The sequence below is a fragment of the Castanea sativa genome, chromosome 1 (assembly GCF_040712315.1).
Source record: "Castanea sativa cultivar Marrone di Chiusa Pesio chromosome 1, ASM4071231v1".
NCBI classification, from domain to species: domain Eukaryota; kingdom Viridiplantae; phylum Streptophyta; class Magnoliopsida; order Fagales; family Fagaceae; genus Castanea; species Castanea sativa.
In genome coordinates, this window is record NC_134013.1 from 43,934,064 (window position 1) to 43,948,347 (window position 14,284).

At 41.8% G+C, this 14,284-nt stretch overlaps 2 pseudogenes; both read right to left on the reverse strand.

The window, feature by feature from the left end:
* Positions 1 to 760: 760 nt before the first annotated feature.
* On the reverse strand, positions 761 to 10,185 carry LOC142606408 (protein ANTAGONIST OF LIKE HETEROCHROMATIN PROTEIN 1-like; annotated as a pseudogene).
* A 266-nt stretch (positions 10,186 to 10,451) lies between these two features.
* On the reverse strand, positions 10,452 to 11,469 carry LOC142609809 (uncharacterized; annotated as a pseudogene).
* Positions 11,470 to 14,284: the final 2,815 nt, after the last annotated feature.

A 14,284-nucleotide genomic window follows, 5' to 3' on the forward strand; every position in this document is an offset into this window, starting at 1 on the left:
TTAATCTTTTATTATATATATGAAGTGGCTAGTGATCAAGTTTTGACTTGGACATTTATTTATATATCATAGTTAATTAATTTAAAATGTTTATTAATTTATGACTCGCAGTCTTACTTAGGGTGAGTTTGGTTGGGCGTTTTGAAAAAGTGTATAATAAAAAAGTTGAGTTTTCAAAAAGTGCATAATGAAAAAGTGTTTTTTCAAAAAACTGAGTGTTTAGTAAAAGCTGTTAAAAAGTGCTTTTTGAAAAAGCTGAGTGTTTGGCTAACACTATAAAAGTTGCAGTTTGAGGGATAAATTACCAAAAAGGACAATGTATATATAAGGAAGTTTATTTCATACTTAAATCAACTACTTCATATACTTACTAAATAATAATAATAATAATAATAATAATAATAATAATAATAAATATATATTATTGGTATTATTTTAATAATGTTTGGGCAATTATTCTTTTTTAGTGTCATAATTATTTGTTATTACCATTAATGACTTCTTATTAATATTAATTAAATCTAAATAATTTTCATCATCATGAAGCACAAAATGAAAATGTAAAAAGATGATAAAATATACACCAATAATCCAAGTTTAAATTGTACTATATAAAAATGTAAAAAGATATAAAATACATATCAATAACCCAAGTTTAAATCGTACAACACAAAAATGTAAAAAAGATGATAAAATACATACCAATAACCCAAATATAAATTATACTACATGATATTATAAAAAAAAAAAAATACAACTACTAATTATTATCCTCCCAAATGGAATTTGATGATGCGAAGAAAATCAGTAGGCTGGATGCTTCGGACTGGAAAGGACTACTGGTTCTTTCTATGGCCTGAAAAAGAAAGAAAAGCGTATCAAAGGCGACCGAGGCTGCCGGCCAAAAGTCCTCCGATGGCAAAGTTAGTTTTTTCCTCTAAGTTATTTGAGTTCCAACTTTTTTGGAGTAAAAACTCAACATACCTTGGGTTTGTCTGAAACTTGACCTTTATATAGTGTTATCATAGGCGGTTACCAAAATATGAACTTCTCCTGGCTTCAAGGAGAGATAGAAATCAAACGTAACTTGCATAACCATTTGGAAGTTATGCTCTTGTTTCACAACGGATACCTGGCGGTTATGCGTGGGATAAGGGATTATCATATCTCATTTGGAGATTTTCCTAAGTGTGACACCCTCGTCCTTGAGTTCCTCAGTTGGGCGTGCTTTGTTTCACACGCGGGGGCTGTTTCGCCTAACGGGTGAATTTGCTCAAGACGAGGATGTCGACACTCTGGACGAGTGCATCACTGATGGTGCGTACCTCGTCTTGAGCTCTTCTTCCCTGGACGAGGCACTTGTAGGTAAGTTTCTGAGGGCGTTTACGGTAGTAGGTGGGCTACGGACGACCTGTATGGACGACTTGGAGATGGGCTAAATCATTCTCTTATCAGTTGCCCCCTGTTCTAAGGTCGTCCAAAGTTCTTTTGTTTCTTGGACTTGTTTCAACATATTATTCCACGTGTCTCAAAGTAAGGGACGAGGTTACAAAGGCTTCATATTATGTCACGTGTCATTACTTACCCGGGTTAACCGTTGTGTTGGTTTGGGTTTTCGAGGAGGTTGCCACGTGGTTCTTCCTGATTGGTCATTGCGTTCTGGGTTTTACTTTTCAACGCCTATAAATAGTGGATTTCCTCCCTGTCTCCTCATTTTTAAAATTCTCTCGTTTGACATCTCTCGTCCATCGCCTCGTCTAGGAGTATTCCAGCGTCCTTTAGTTTTCTTCGTCTAGAGCCAGGTATTTTCTCTACGCTCGTTTTAGGCTTCCCTTACATTTCCAAAATGTCCGAAAGTTTTTCTTCGTCTAGCAATAGCGTTGATAGGGAGATAGATGAATATCGCAACACAACTAGCTATAGTGGCTCTTGTAGTGACAGCAGTAGTAGTGGTAACACCACTGACTTCCCTCGTCCCTGCTCATTACTGATAGTACTTTCGCAGATCTTCCACGTTCCAAGGATGTTCTAACTTCCGTCCATCTAGGGCTTCCAGGTAGTAGGACCCCTGCCTTTTGCAATTGATTACTTTGTAGGGTCCTTCCCAATTGGGTCCCAGTTTTCCATGAGCTGGGTTCCTGGTCGCCAAGGAGACCCTTTTGAGGACAAGGTCCCCAACACTGAACCGTCTGGGCCTTACCATGGCGTCATGCTGTCTGGCCATGAGATTTTTGTATCTTGCTGTCCTTTGCTCCACATCCATTCTTACCTCATCAATAAGATCGAGGTCAAGAAGAAGTTGTTCCCCGTTGTCTTTCTCCTGGTACTTCATCACTCGGTGGCTTGCCATATGAACCTCTGCCGGTATAACAGCTTCACTCCCATATGCTAGTTTAAAAGGGGTCTCTCTTGTCGGAGTTCGTGCAGTCGTCCTATAGGCCCACAGAACACCAAGTAGCTCGTCTGGCCATATCCCTTTTGCCCCCTTAAGCCGAGTCTTGATGATTTTTAGCAGGGATCGGTTTGCTACTTCCGCTTGCCCATTTGCCTGTGGATGGGAGGGTGAAGAATAGTGATTCTTGATTCCAAAATGATTGCAGAAATCCCTGAAGGGTGCGTTGTCAAATTGACGTCCGTTGTCGGATACTAATACCACAGGTACTCAGAACTGCATAGGATATTCTTCCATACAAAATTCTTCACGTTACTGTTGAGTGATTCTTGCAAGAGGCTCGGCTTCTACCCACTTGGTAAAGTAATCTATCCACTACCACCAAAAACTTCATTTGCGGACTCTATTGGAAAAGGACCCGGGATATCCGGTCCCCAGTGTGCGAAGGGTCATGGGGGCATCATTGGGGTACGATACTCGACGGGCATGCAGGCACATTGCTATAACGGCGGCATTGGTCACATATCTTGACATAGGCTTTAGCGTACGCACATTGTTGACGATAGTAGCGGCACGGACGATCTTATGGACGAGGGACCTTGCCCTGGCCGAATGATTTCCACGGGATCCTTCATGAACCTCCCTCGAACATAGTTTGACTCGTCGAGAGCCAAACATCTTAAGTAGGGTTGAGAAAAGCCTCGCTTGTACAACACCTCATTTATGATGACATACTTGGCCGACGGCCGACCCTTAACTTTCTCGCTTCATCCTTGTCTTCGGGAAGCCTCCCATCTTTGAGATAGATTATTATCGGACTCATCCAATTTTCTTCTCCTCCCTATCTGTTGTATGTCGGGGATGTCCCCTATGCTCGGCATGTGCTTGGATGTCGTCGAACTCGTCTATGACTCCTGCAGAGGCGGCTTTTGCCAATGCGTACGCCGGCGTTCTCCTCCTAGGAAGTTGAATAAAACTTATGGCTGAGAATTTCCGGGCAAGGCGTTTCACTTTGTTAAGGTACTTCTTCATTCGATCTTCTTTGACATCGCACATCCCATTTACTTGGTTAATGACTAGTTGAGAGTCTCCTCTGATTGTTAACGACTCCGCCCCTAGGGACTTGGCCAATTCCAACCCCTTGAGTAGAGCCTCGTACTCAGCCTCGTTGTTGGTAGTTGGATATTGCAGACGGGCCGCATACTCCAGCTTGTCACCCTCAGGGGACTTCAGTACGATTCCAATCCCTCCTGCGTACAGTGTGGACGATCCGTCTACATTAACCACCCACATTTCATTTCTTTCGTCCTTGTTCAGGTCGTTCTAACTGGGAGTAAATTCCGCAATGAAATCTACCAACGCCTGCGCTTTTATCGCGCTCCTTGGGAGGTACCTGACATCAAACTCGCTGAGCTCAACGGCCTGTACTAGCCGTCCAGCAGCTTCCAACTTGCTCATTGCCTTTTTTATGGGATGGTCCGTCAGGACGTTGATGACGTGTGCCTGAAAATAATGTCTTAGCTTCCTGGAAGCTGTGATTAGTGCGAAGGCTAGTTTCTCCATCATTGGGTATCGCCCTTCTGCCCCTCTCATCGCGTGGCTTGTGTAATAGACCGACTTCTGGACTTTCCCCTCTTCTCTGACTAACGCTGAGCTTACTACGTGTGGGGACACTGCCAAGTACAAATACAACTCTTCCCCAGGTACAGACGGACTCAACAGTGGTGCCGTCACTAGATACGTCTTCAAGTCTTGGAAGGCCTTCTGACACTCGTCCGTCCATTCAAAAGCCTTCCTAAGGACTTTAAAGAAAGGTAAACATTTGTCAGTAGCTTTCGATACAAACCTGTTGAGGGCGGCAACTCGTCCAGTAAGAGACTGGACTTCCTTGATATTTGGTGGCTCCATGTTCAGTATCGCCTGGATTTTATCTGGATTCGCCTCAATTCCTCTGTGCGACACCATAAACCCCAAGAATTTACCCGATGAAACCCCGAAAGCACACTTGCTCGGATTTAATTTCATGTGGTACCGTCGCAATGTATCAAAAGTCTCTTGAAGGTCGTCAAGATGTTTATCCTCGTCCTGGCTCTTTACTAGCATGTCGTCCACATAAACCTCCACATTTCGCCCGATTTGAGGACGGAACATATGGTTAACTAGCCTTTGGTAGGTCGCCCCCGCATTCTTCAAACCGAAGGGCATAACATTGTAGCAATACAACCCTTGGCTCGTGACGAATGAGGTTTTCTCTACGATCCGCTTCATTCATACGAATGCGGTTATACCACCGAAAGCGTCCATGAAGCTAAGTATCCTGTGGCCTGCCGTCGAGTCCACTAACTGGTCAATGCGCGGCAATGGGTAGCTATCCTTGGGGCATGCCTTGTTTAGATCAGTGAAATCCATGCACATCCGCCACTTCCCATTGGCTTTCTTGACCATGACTACGTTCGCCAACCAGTCTGGGTAATGAACTTCTCGGATAAACTCCGCAGCGACCAACTTCTGCACCTCTTCCTTAATGGCGTTGTCTCGCTCGGGAGCAAAAACTCTTCTCTTTTGTCGCACTGGTTTCGAATAGGGACACACGTTCAGGCTATGGGTAATGACGCTCGGATCGATGCCAGGCATGTCCTCATGACTCCATGCAAAGATATCGAGGTTTTTCTTCAGAAACCAAATCAAAGCGTGCTTTGCCCCCGTTTCCATGCTCGCCCCCACTCTGGTAGACTTCTCGGGCTGGTTATCGTCCAAAAGGACGTCTCTGTGCTTCGGTGGGCTCGGCCCACAACCTACTCCTTCCGTCTATACTCTGCCTTTGCATATGCTCGTCCATGGCCGGCGCTAAGTAGCATTCTGCGGCGGCCCGGTGGTCTCCTTGTGCACGGCCTACTCGTGCTCTGTCGAGAATTTGATGGACGAGGTGGTAGGTAGAGGTCAACTTTGCTTTCCGAGTTGTTCAATGTTGGCCTTCCAATAATCGCATTGTATGACGATGCACAATCAACAACAAGGAAATTCACCTCCTTGGTTATCTGCTTTGCGGATATGTTCGACGACCACTGGCGGCGTGATGGTGCCGGACGGGTTGCACCTTCATTCCCCCGAATCCTACCAACGGCGAGTTCCTTTGGTCGAAGGCGATCTCGTCCTAGTCTCGTTGTTGGAATGCGGGGTAGTAGAGAATGTCTGCGCGAAGGCCCCGCCATTGTCTATCGGTACCTACGGTCGTGTAATCGGAGATGAGTAGGGTGATGACTATCGCGTCATCGTGGGGGTGGTGAACTCGTCCTGCCTCCTCGTACGTGAGTAACGGCTGTTGGTCTACCTCCTCCGTGCGAGAGGTCGTTCGAGCCATTGGATGTTGCACCACCTTTAGGTATGTCTTCCTTGACTTGGACGGCTGGCAGTCGAGCTTCCTCCTATAATTACCCTTATTTCTCCTAGTGGGGCGTGATGATTCTTCCACCTTGGCCTTCATTTTCTCATCTTTCTGGTCTCGTCCAAGGAAGTTCCTCAATTTTCCCTGTCTAATGAGATTTTCTATCTGCTGCTTCAAGTCAAAGCACTCGTCCGTATCATGTCCATGGTCCCTGTGAAAACGGCAGTACTTGCTCCTATTACGCTTGTTGGGGTCCCCCTTCAATTTGTCCGGCCACTTCAAGGACGGATCATCCTTGATCTGCATAAGAACATGCTCTAACGGCATAGTCAAGGGCGTGTATTGCTGATTCCTCGCGGAGGAACTGGCCTTCTTACCATCCTTATCTTTTCTCTCGTCTACTAGAAACTTTCTTTGGACGAGGTCCCTGGTCCGGATAGCGATTGTGGCCCATTTCCGAGCGTTCTGCCCTTTTTCTTTTCTTGGCTATGATAGCGTCTTCAGCATTCATAAAATTCAGGGCTGAATGGACAAGCTCAGCCATAGTCTGTGGTTCCTGCTCGTAGAGCTTAGGAATGAACAAGTCAGAATTAACCCCATTGTGGAAAGCGGCCAGCAATAACTTGTCATCCATCTCGTCCACCGTTAAGGCTTCTCTATTAAACCGGGTGATAAAAGACCGCAAACTCTCATTGTCCCCTTGCTCTATGGTCAGAAGGCTAGAGGAGGAACGCTTGTGACGCTGTCCTCCAATGAAGTTGTTGACAAACAGTTTACTTAGTTCTTCAAATGATCCCACTAAGTTTGGGAGAATCTTGCTGAACCACACTCGCACTGGTCCCTTGAGTGTGGTGGGAAAAGCTACGCACATGATCTCGTCACGGGACCCCCTGTAGGTGCATGGTCGTCTTGAAAGTTGCAATATGATCGCAAGGGTCGCGATTTCCATAGTACTAGTCTTGAGAAGGCATTTTGAACTTCGGGGGTAGAGAATTGTATTTGTTGATGGAAGGCGTGAAAGGGAGTCGTTCGGTGGACCATATCATCTGCGGTTTGCTCGCCTCATATTTTCCCTCATTTCCTCCATGACTTTTCTCATCTGGTCCATTTCTTTTTCCAAGTGCGGCTCCTTCTTGAAGCGGTACCCCTTGTTTGATCTTCGGACTCTACATTTTCCCCTCCTCCTTCGACTTGGGGCCCTTCCCTCCGTATGTCCTTGACGTTGCCTCACGAGGTTGATCTCCTTATTCAACTCCACAGTTCGATGCGTCGGTTCTGCCATAGCGGCAGCCATGGATTGTATGTCTTGAATAGAAGGCGATTGCATTACGGGCGGTCTGCGATCGCGAAGGGGATTCTTGGAGGCATCCCTACTCTGGTCACAGGCTGGTAGCCACTTGATCTTGTTCGAACCATTCAGCCTTTTGTACGGGATAGAATAACAAGTTCTTTCCCACGAGACGGCGCCAAGGCGATGATGCGAAGAAAATCGGTAAGGAACCGGATGCTTCGGATTTGGAAAGGACTACTTGGTTCTTTCTACGGCCCAGAAAAAGAAAGAAAAGCGTATCAAAGGCGGCCAGAATTTCTTGGCCAAAAGTCCTCCAGATGGCAAAGTTAGTTTCTTCCTCTAAGTTATTTGAGTTCCAACTTTTTTGGAGTAAAAACTCAACATACCTTGGGTTTGTACGAAACGACCTTTATATAGTGTTATCATAGGCGGTTACCAAAATATGAACTTCTCTACGACGAGGAGAGATAGAAATCAAACGTAACTTGCATAGCAGTTTGGAAGTTATGCCTCTTGTTTCACAACGGATACACAGCGGTTATGCGTGGGATAAGGGATTATCATATCTCATTTGGAGATTTTCCTAAGTGTGACACCCTCGTCCTTGAGTTCCTCAGTTGGGCGTGCTTTGTTTCACACGCGGGGGCTGTTTCGCCTAACGGGTGAATTTGCTCAAGACGAGGATGTCGACACTCTGGACGAGTGCATCACTGATGGTGCGTACCTCGTCTTGAGCTCTTCTTCCCTGGACGAGGCACTTGTAGGTAAGTTTCTGAGGGCGTTTACGGTAGTAGGTGGGCTACGGACGACCTGTATGGACGACTTGGAGATGGGCTAAATCATTCTCCTATCAGAATTAGCAATGGAATCACGAAGAACCACCATCGTAGGGTCTGTTAAAGATCCTGAGTTCTACTCATAACTGCTACCTACTTCACTATTATGTTATCTTCTAGAAATTGAATCTTGATTGGCGTTTATGAACTCCCTATCATCCCTATCATTTAGTCTAACAAAATTATGAAGAGCCATAGTAGCAGATACAATAAGTATTTGGATATGGAATGGAAAAGATGGCATGTTTCTGATAATTCTCCATTCATTCTTCCACACACCAAAAGTGCGCTCAATCACACATCGAAGAGATGAGTGAGCATGATTAAATTTTTCACGTCTAGTTCTAGGGCTTCCACCTCTCCTTTGAAAGTCCTGAAGATGGTATGATATCCCTTTGTATGGTGCCAAATAGCCTTTCATCATTGGGTATCAAAAATCAACTACATAATATTTTCCTAGACAAAAAATTCAATTGTATTAACACACACACAATATGTCATTATAATGAACAATTGATTAACCAATTACAAACCTGGTGGTGGGTGCGGAAAGTTGTTACTTTGTTTACGAATAGTATTAAGAAAAATGTGGGTGTCGTGTGCTGCACCTTCCCATCTAGGCAAAACAAATGTGAATAACATATCAAAGTCACATGCAGCTATCACATTTTGGGTTGGATATCCCTTTTGATAGTGGTGATTTTACAAGTTACTTACGCTTTAAGAAGGCTGACGAGAGCATCGAACCCATCAGCCATAGTCATTAGGACATCTCCTTTTGACGCTCGAAGCCACGCACCATACGTGACGGCGTTAGGCTGAAGTATCAGCTGACAAAGTCAAGGCTGAAGGTCCTAAGCTGACGATCTTGCTAGAGACATACGTGGGCTGACGACCTTGCTGGAGACATACGTTGGTTGACGACCGTATAGGAGACGTACGTAGGTTGACGACCTTAGTAGATAAAAGTTGAAGGAATAACCCAACCTTCATCCTTGACTTGCTTTGCCCTTTACATACGTGCATATAAGGAAAGTTCTTGCGCTACACGCTCGGCCTTAGTCAGGAAGATTCCTATAAGGAAAAGGGCTTTAGATGATACGCGAAACCTACAAATTACTCTCCTAGAAGGAAAGTACTTCCTCACCAAGGCGCTTATTTCGGATCCATGCCACTATATATACTCCAAAACCCTCATAAGCCAAGGTACGCATAGTTATCTCCACTCTGGCACTCTAGAGTTGTTGAAAATACTCTAACTTGACCTTCAGAGGGTTTTTGGCCGGCACCACACCAGTGCTCTCTGTTTAGGTTGTCTATTCTCTTTTTGTAGGTGTTGCTTCGGTTCGAAGAGTGCTCGCAGCTTACTGGTGATTTCATCGGCATCATCACCTTTCTTCCAAAGTATGGAATGGACTTCTCAGTAGGTACAATCGCTATCACATGTGTGCCATCAATCGCACCGATGCAATCTTAATAAAAACATTAATAGTTTGCAGTTCCACATGCATTGTATTATCTTATAGACAATAACACTTATTCAAATATACAATAGTACACATACTTTGAAATGTGGCCAATAAATTGGATGGTCTTGTATTTTGATTGGAACTTCACTAAAAGTTGGATCCGAAGGCTTTACATATGCAGTTGCAAAGCGAGCACCCAACAGAGTGATCATCTTCTCAAAATGTCTACTTATGGTTTCACCCAAATGCTGAAATAATTCTTGAACCATTCGGTTACATGTTCCATGACCAAGTATCACTAAACAGATTGCCACTAACTCTTCTAACCTTATATTCCTTGAATGTTGAAGTCCAAAGTCATGTTGTAAAACTTGACACAAATTATGAAACACCTCCTTTTTCATTCTAAACATATTGTAACACAAATTCTCATTACCTTCCATACAGCGTCTCAGCCAATCCCACCTTGTTTGTTCAGAATCATAACAAGGAGTCTTATTAATGTACTTATTGAAATACGTCACAACTGCTTCACAGGTAACTGCCACAAGCTGGTAAAACTCCTCGTCAGAATCGTCATTACCATCATCATCATCAGAATCACCGTCACTGTCATCATCACTGTCACTACTCTCACCATCATCATCATCATCATTGTTATCACCATCATTATTATTGTTCGTACCATCATTATTATTGTCAGCATTGTTATAATCACCACCATCATGATCATCACAATAATTTCTGTAATCCCCATCCATTAATAGTTCCATAAAATGGCCACTCTCATGAGTACCATTATAATCATCCATATTGGTTTAAGCTTCACAACAAAGTAACAAATACTCAATCAAGACAATTCAGAACATACCAAGACAATTCAGAACATCAAGTACATAACACTGTAATGAAAATTTCAAATGTGTTTACATTACACATATATTAGTCCAAAGCTAATACTAAATATCACATAACTTAGTTTAAAGTTAATACAACATAGCTAATACAACATAGTTAATACAACATAGCTAACTTAGTTTAAAGTTAATACAACATAGTTAATACCACATAAGGTTAGTCACTTCTTTTGGTTATAAATCATTTCTTGTAGCCACTCCAGCTGTGACTCTGGGTCTTTGAAAGTTAGGAACATCTCCTTCCGTGACCTTTTTAGTAAGATAATGGAAGCTTGAACCACAAACGTACTTTCCACTCCAAGAAGTGCTCTCACAATTGCCATGACATTATCAATTGAACTTGGTGACTCTCGAGAAGTACCTTCGGACCTATTCTAACAGACAGTTATTAATTGACTAATACGATTGTCCAACATTGCAGCTCCTCCTATCTTCTTCTTTTTCTTCTGTGAGGGTATTGATTCACTAGTTCGCTTTTGTCCTGAACTACGTGATTGACTAGTATGTCCTTGCTGCAAACTATCAATGTCTAAACTCATGTCACATTGGTTATCCTTAAATTCGGAGCTACCATCTGAATCACCAGCACCCTCTTTTGGCATTGTTGGAGGTAATGTATCTGAAGAAGGAGTCCATGCAGCCACCCCAGTTGCTGCAACATCCCTAAACATTATCTCAAGTTGTTCTAGATTCTATGGACCTTTCTCTCGAAATTTTTTAGCTTTGGGTAATTCCTACAAAATATAATTGTAATTTCACTCATATAACAATAATATTAAAAAAAAACTATCTCCAACTAACTACATATTAATAAAATGCTCAACTCACCTTCAACTTCAAGTCCCACCAATAATCAGGAGTAGCAATCATTCCCTTCACTGCATCCCAACCTAAACTTGTGTCAAGATTCCTGAATTGTTCCCACACTCTCCAATCACCTTTTAATACATCCCACCTACTTTTTAATTGGTCCTTATCATAGTTTTGACCGGTCTCATCACAAAATTTGGTCACCAAATTGAACCAACCTTTGGTACTAAAGCCAGCACCTTTTGTTCTATTCCCGGCTTGAATTTGTTCCACTCAAAGGTTACAAAAAGTAGTTGTCCACGTTGGATTAATATCCCAATCTGCTCTAGCCTTTTTTACCTCAAGGTTGGAAGTGGTCTTTTTACCCATCTATAAAGTTAACCAGCTATAAGAAATGCAAAAAATAGAATACATAATATTCCAATTTAGTGAACTAGTTACAAACATGATCTAAAATCCAGAAAAAAGAAAAAGAAAATTGCTGCCTAGTCTGAGCATAAAATAGAAAGGGCTAGAGAGGAATCTCATCATGTCACCGTTTGTACACTCACTAGTCAGTAGTCAGTAAACACAGCCAGAACATTGCTGCCATAAAAGGTGGGAAGAACACACTAAAACCTTTGTCTGAAACCCAATCTTATCTCCTCCATAATTCTAGGCTAAAGTTATGCCAAACCATAACAATCCATTTCATTTAAATTGGGTTTCTTTACCAAACCTACTAGAGTAACTCTTCTGCTTCTGTGGACTTTAATTTTTATTTTTTTTTTTTTAAGTAAAGGATAATTTATTAGAGACGAATAGGAGTGCTTCAAGTATATGTATACAAGAGGTCCTCTTAAAATTCTTACATTGAAATTTTAACAAGTCGTGAGAATCTAGAAAAGAGGAAGATGAGACTGCCCAAAACATAACAATTCCATATAGTGATCTTAAAAATAATCTTAATCCAACAAATCAACTGCAGTATCCAAGGTTATTAACCTTGAGAACAAATCATAACTGAAGCAAAACACTTCCACTCCTCATTACTAAAGACCAAAAAAACCACATAAACAATAAAATTTGCAAAAGTTTGGGTTTGGGGTCTGAAAATCATTGTATAGCTTACAAAAGTTTGGGTTTGGGGTCTGAAAATTGTATAGCTTACAAAAGTTTGGGTTTGGGGTCTGAAAATCAGAGGAGAAAAAAGAAAATATGTAGTTGTTGTCAGGGTGTGCATGCCCCATCAGCAACAGCCGCACCGTGTGCGTGCTCTCTTGATGTGGGGTGCGGCTGCTGCTAATGTTAAGCAATTGGGTGAAATTGTCTTCTTATATTATTTCAATGAATCTAAGCTTTACAAGGGTGAAATTTATATAGGGAGAATGATAACTGCTCTGAAATGAATTCTCCAACTGTTACAACAGAGCAGTAACTAAAAGCTAACAAACCTAACAACTTAACAACGCTCCTTCCAATGATAGGTTGAGTGCCTCAATGATAAACTAGTGACTAGAAGAATCATGACAGGTAGTTTTTGCAAAGAAAGGAAATTACACACAGCTGTCTCGAGACTATCTGTCACTTAGATAGGCACATTGGAGATGACAAGTCAAGTAGCTGATTTAAGAAGTCTTTGCTCTCTTATGAGATTAGCAAGAGTAGAACCCAAGACTTTATATCTCATACCTATCAATTTCTTAAACACTACGTTTATGACATGATTAATTCAACAACTCTTTTGGTGAATGAGATGAAACAGATCATATTGTCTTGTTGAAATGCACTTGGATTCTAGACTCAACAATCTACATTTATCCAGCAAGAAATAAGTTTATAGTGAAAAACAAAAACAAAAAATTCCTTGGAGAGGTGGACTTCTTACTAACCTTCTCTTGTTGGGTTGCCGAGAAAACAAATCAAACACAACAAAAAACAAAAAATTTGAAGCAACCCAATACTTTAAAAATACATTCTTTTTTTATCTGTTTCAGCTTCCCAAAAAGTGTGTGACTAATTACAAAAGAAAAAAATTACAAAGCATCCACAAAGCATGTAGCTAATAGTCAAACAGAGCATCCACAAAGCATCCTCAGTCAAACAGAGCATCCACAAAAGAAATAAAAATTACAAAGCATGTAGCTAAAAAAATTTTCAATACCCGGCAAGAGAACAAATAGATCATTAGCAACAACAAAGCATGCAAGATCTGAAATTTTTTTTCCCACACTCGGTAAAAAAAAAAAAAAAATTCAGATCAGTGTTGGTACTTGGTGGTTTTTGGTAGCAGATCAGTGTTGCTTGGTGTTTTGTTGATCAAATCTCTACCTTCAAAATGTATTTCTTAGATCAGATTAGACATAAATAAATTTTTTTATAAAAAAATACAGATCAGAGAAGACGAAGAAAGCAGAAGAAGAGGAAGAAGATTCAAGGATGACTTACCACGGAGAGACTGGTAGCAGCACGGAGAGGGCAGAGCAGAGAAGAGATGAGACGCGTTAAGCACGGAGAGGGCAGAGCAAGAGAACAAATAGATCATTAGCAACAACAAAGCATGCAAGATTTGAAATTTTTTTTCCCACACTCGGTAAAAAAAAAAAAAATTTCAAATCAGTGTTGGTACCTGGTGGTTTTTGGTAGCAGATCAGTGTTGCTTGGTGTTTTGTTGATCAAATCTCTACCTTCAAAATGTATTTCTCAGATCAGATTAGACATAAATCAATTTTTAAAAAAAAAAATACAGATCAGAGAAGACGAAGAAAGCAGAAGAAGAGGAAGAAGATTCAAGGATGACTTACCACGGAGAGACTGGTAGCAGCACGGAGAGGGCAGAGCAGAGAAGAGATGAGATGCGTTAAGCTTCAGGGATTTTAGGTGGAGCAGAGAGATGAGATGAGAGGAATGAGAAATAGTTGCAGAAGAGAACTGATGATTTATCAATGGGTAATTCGGTAATTTTAGGAAGAGCCCAATGGATAGCTGAAAACGCGCATGGACTTTTTGTTTATGGAGCTCCAGAGCTCCAAAATTGGATTGGGCATTTTTGCCTTGGCCCAAAACGCAACTTTTACCCAAAAGTTGCGTTTTTGCTTCACCAAATGCTCAAAGAAGTCCAGCTTTTAAATAAAGGTGTGTTTCAGCCCCTAAAAGCCCAACCAAACGGGCACTCAGTTCAGTCCTAACTTTTATAATTGTCTTT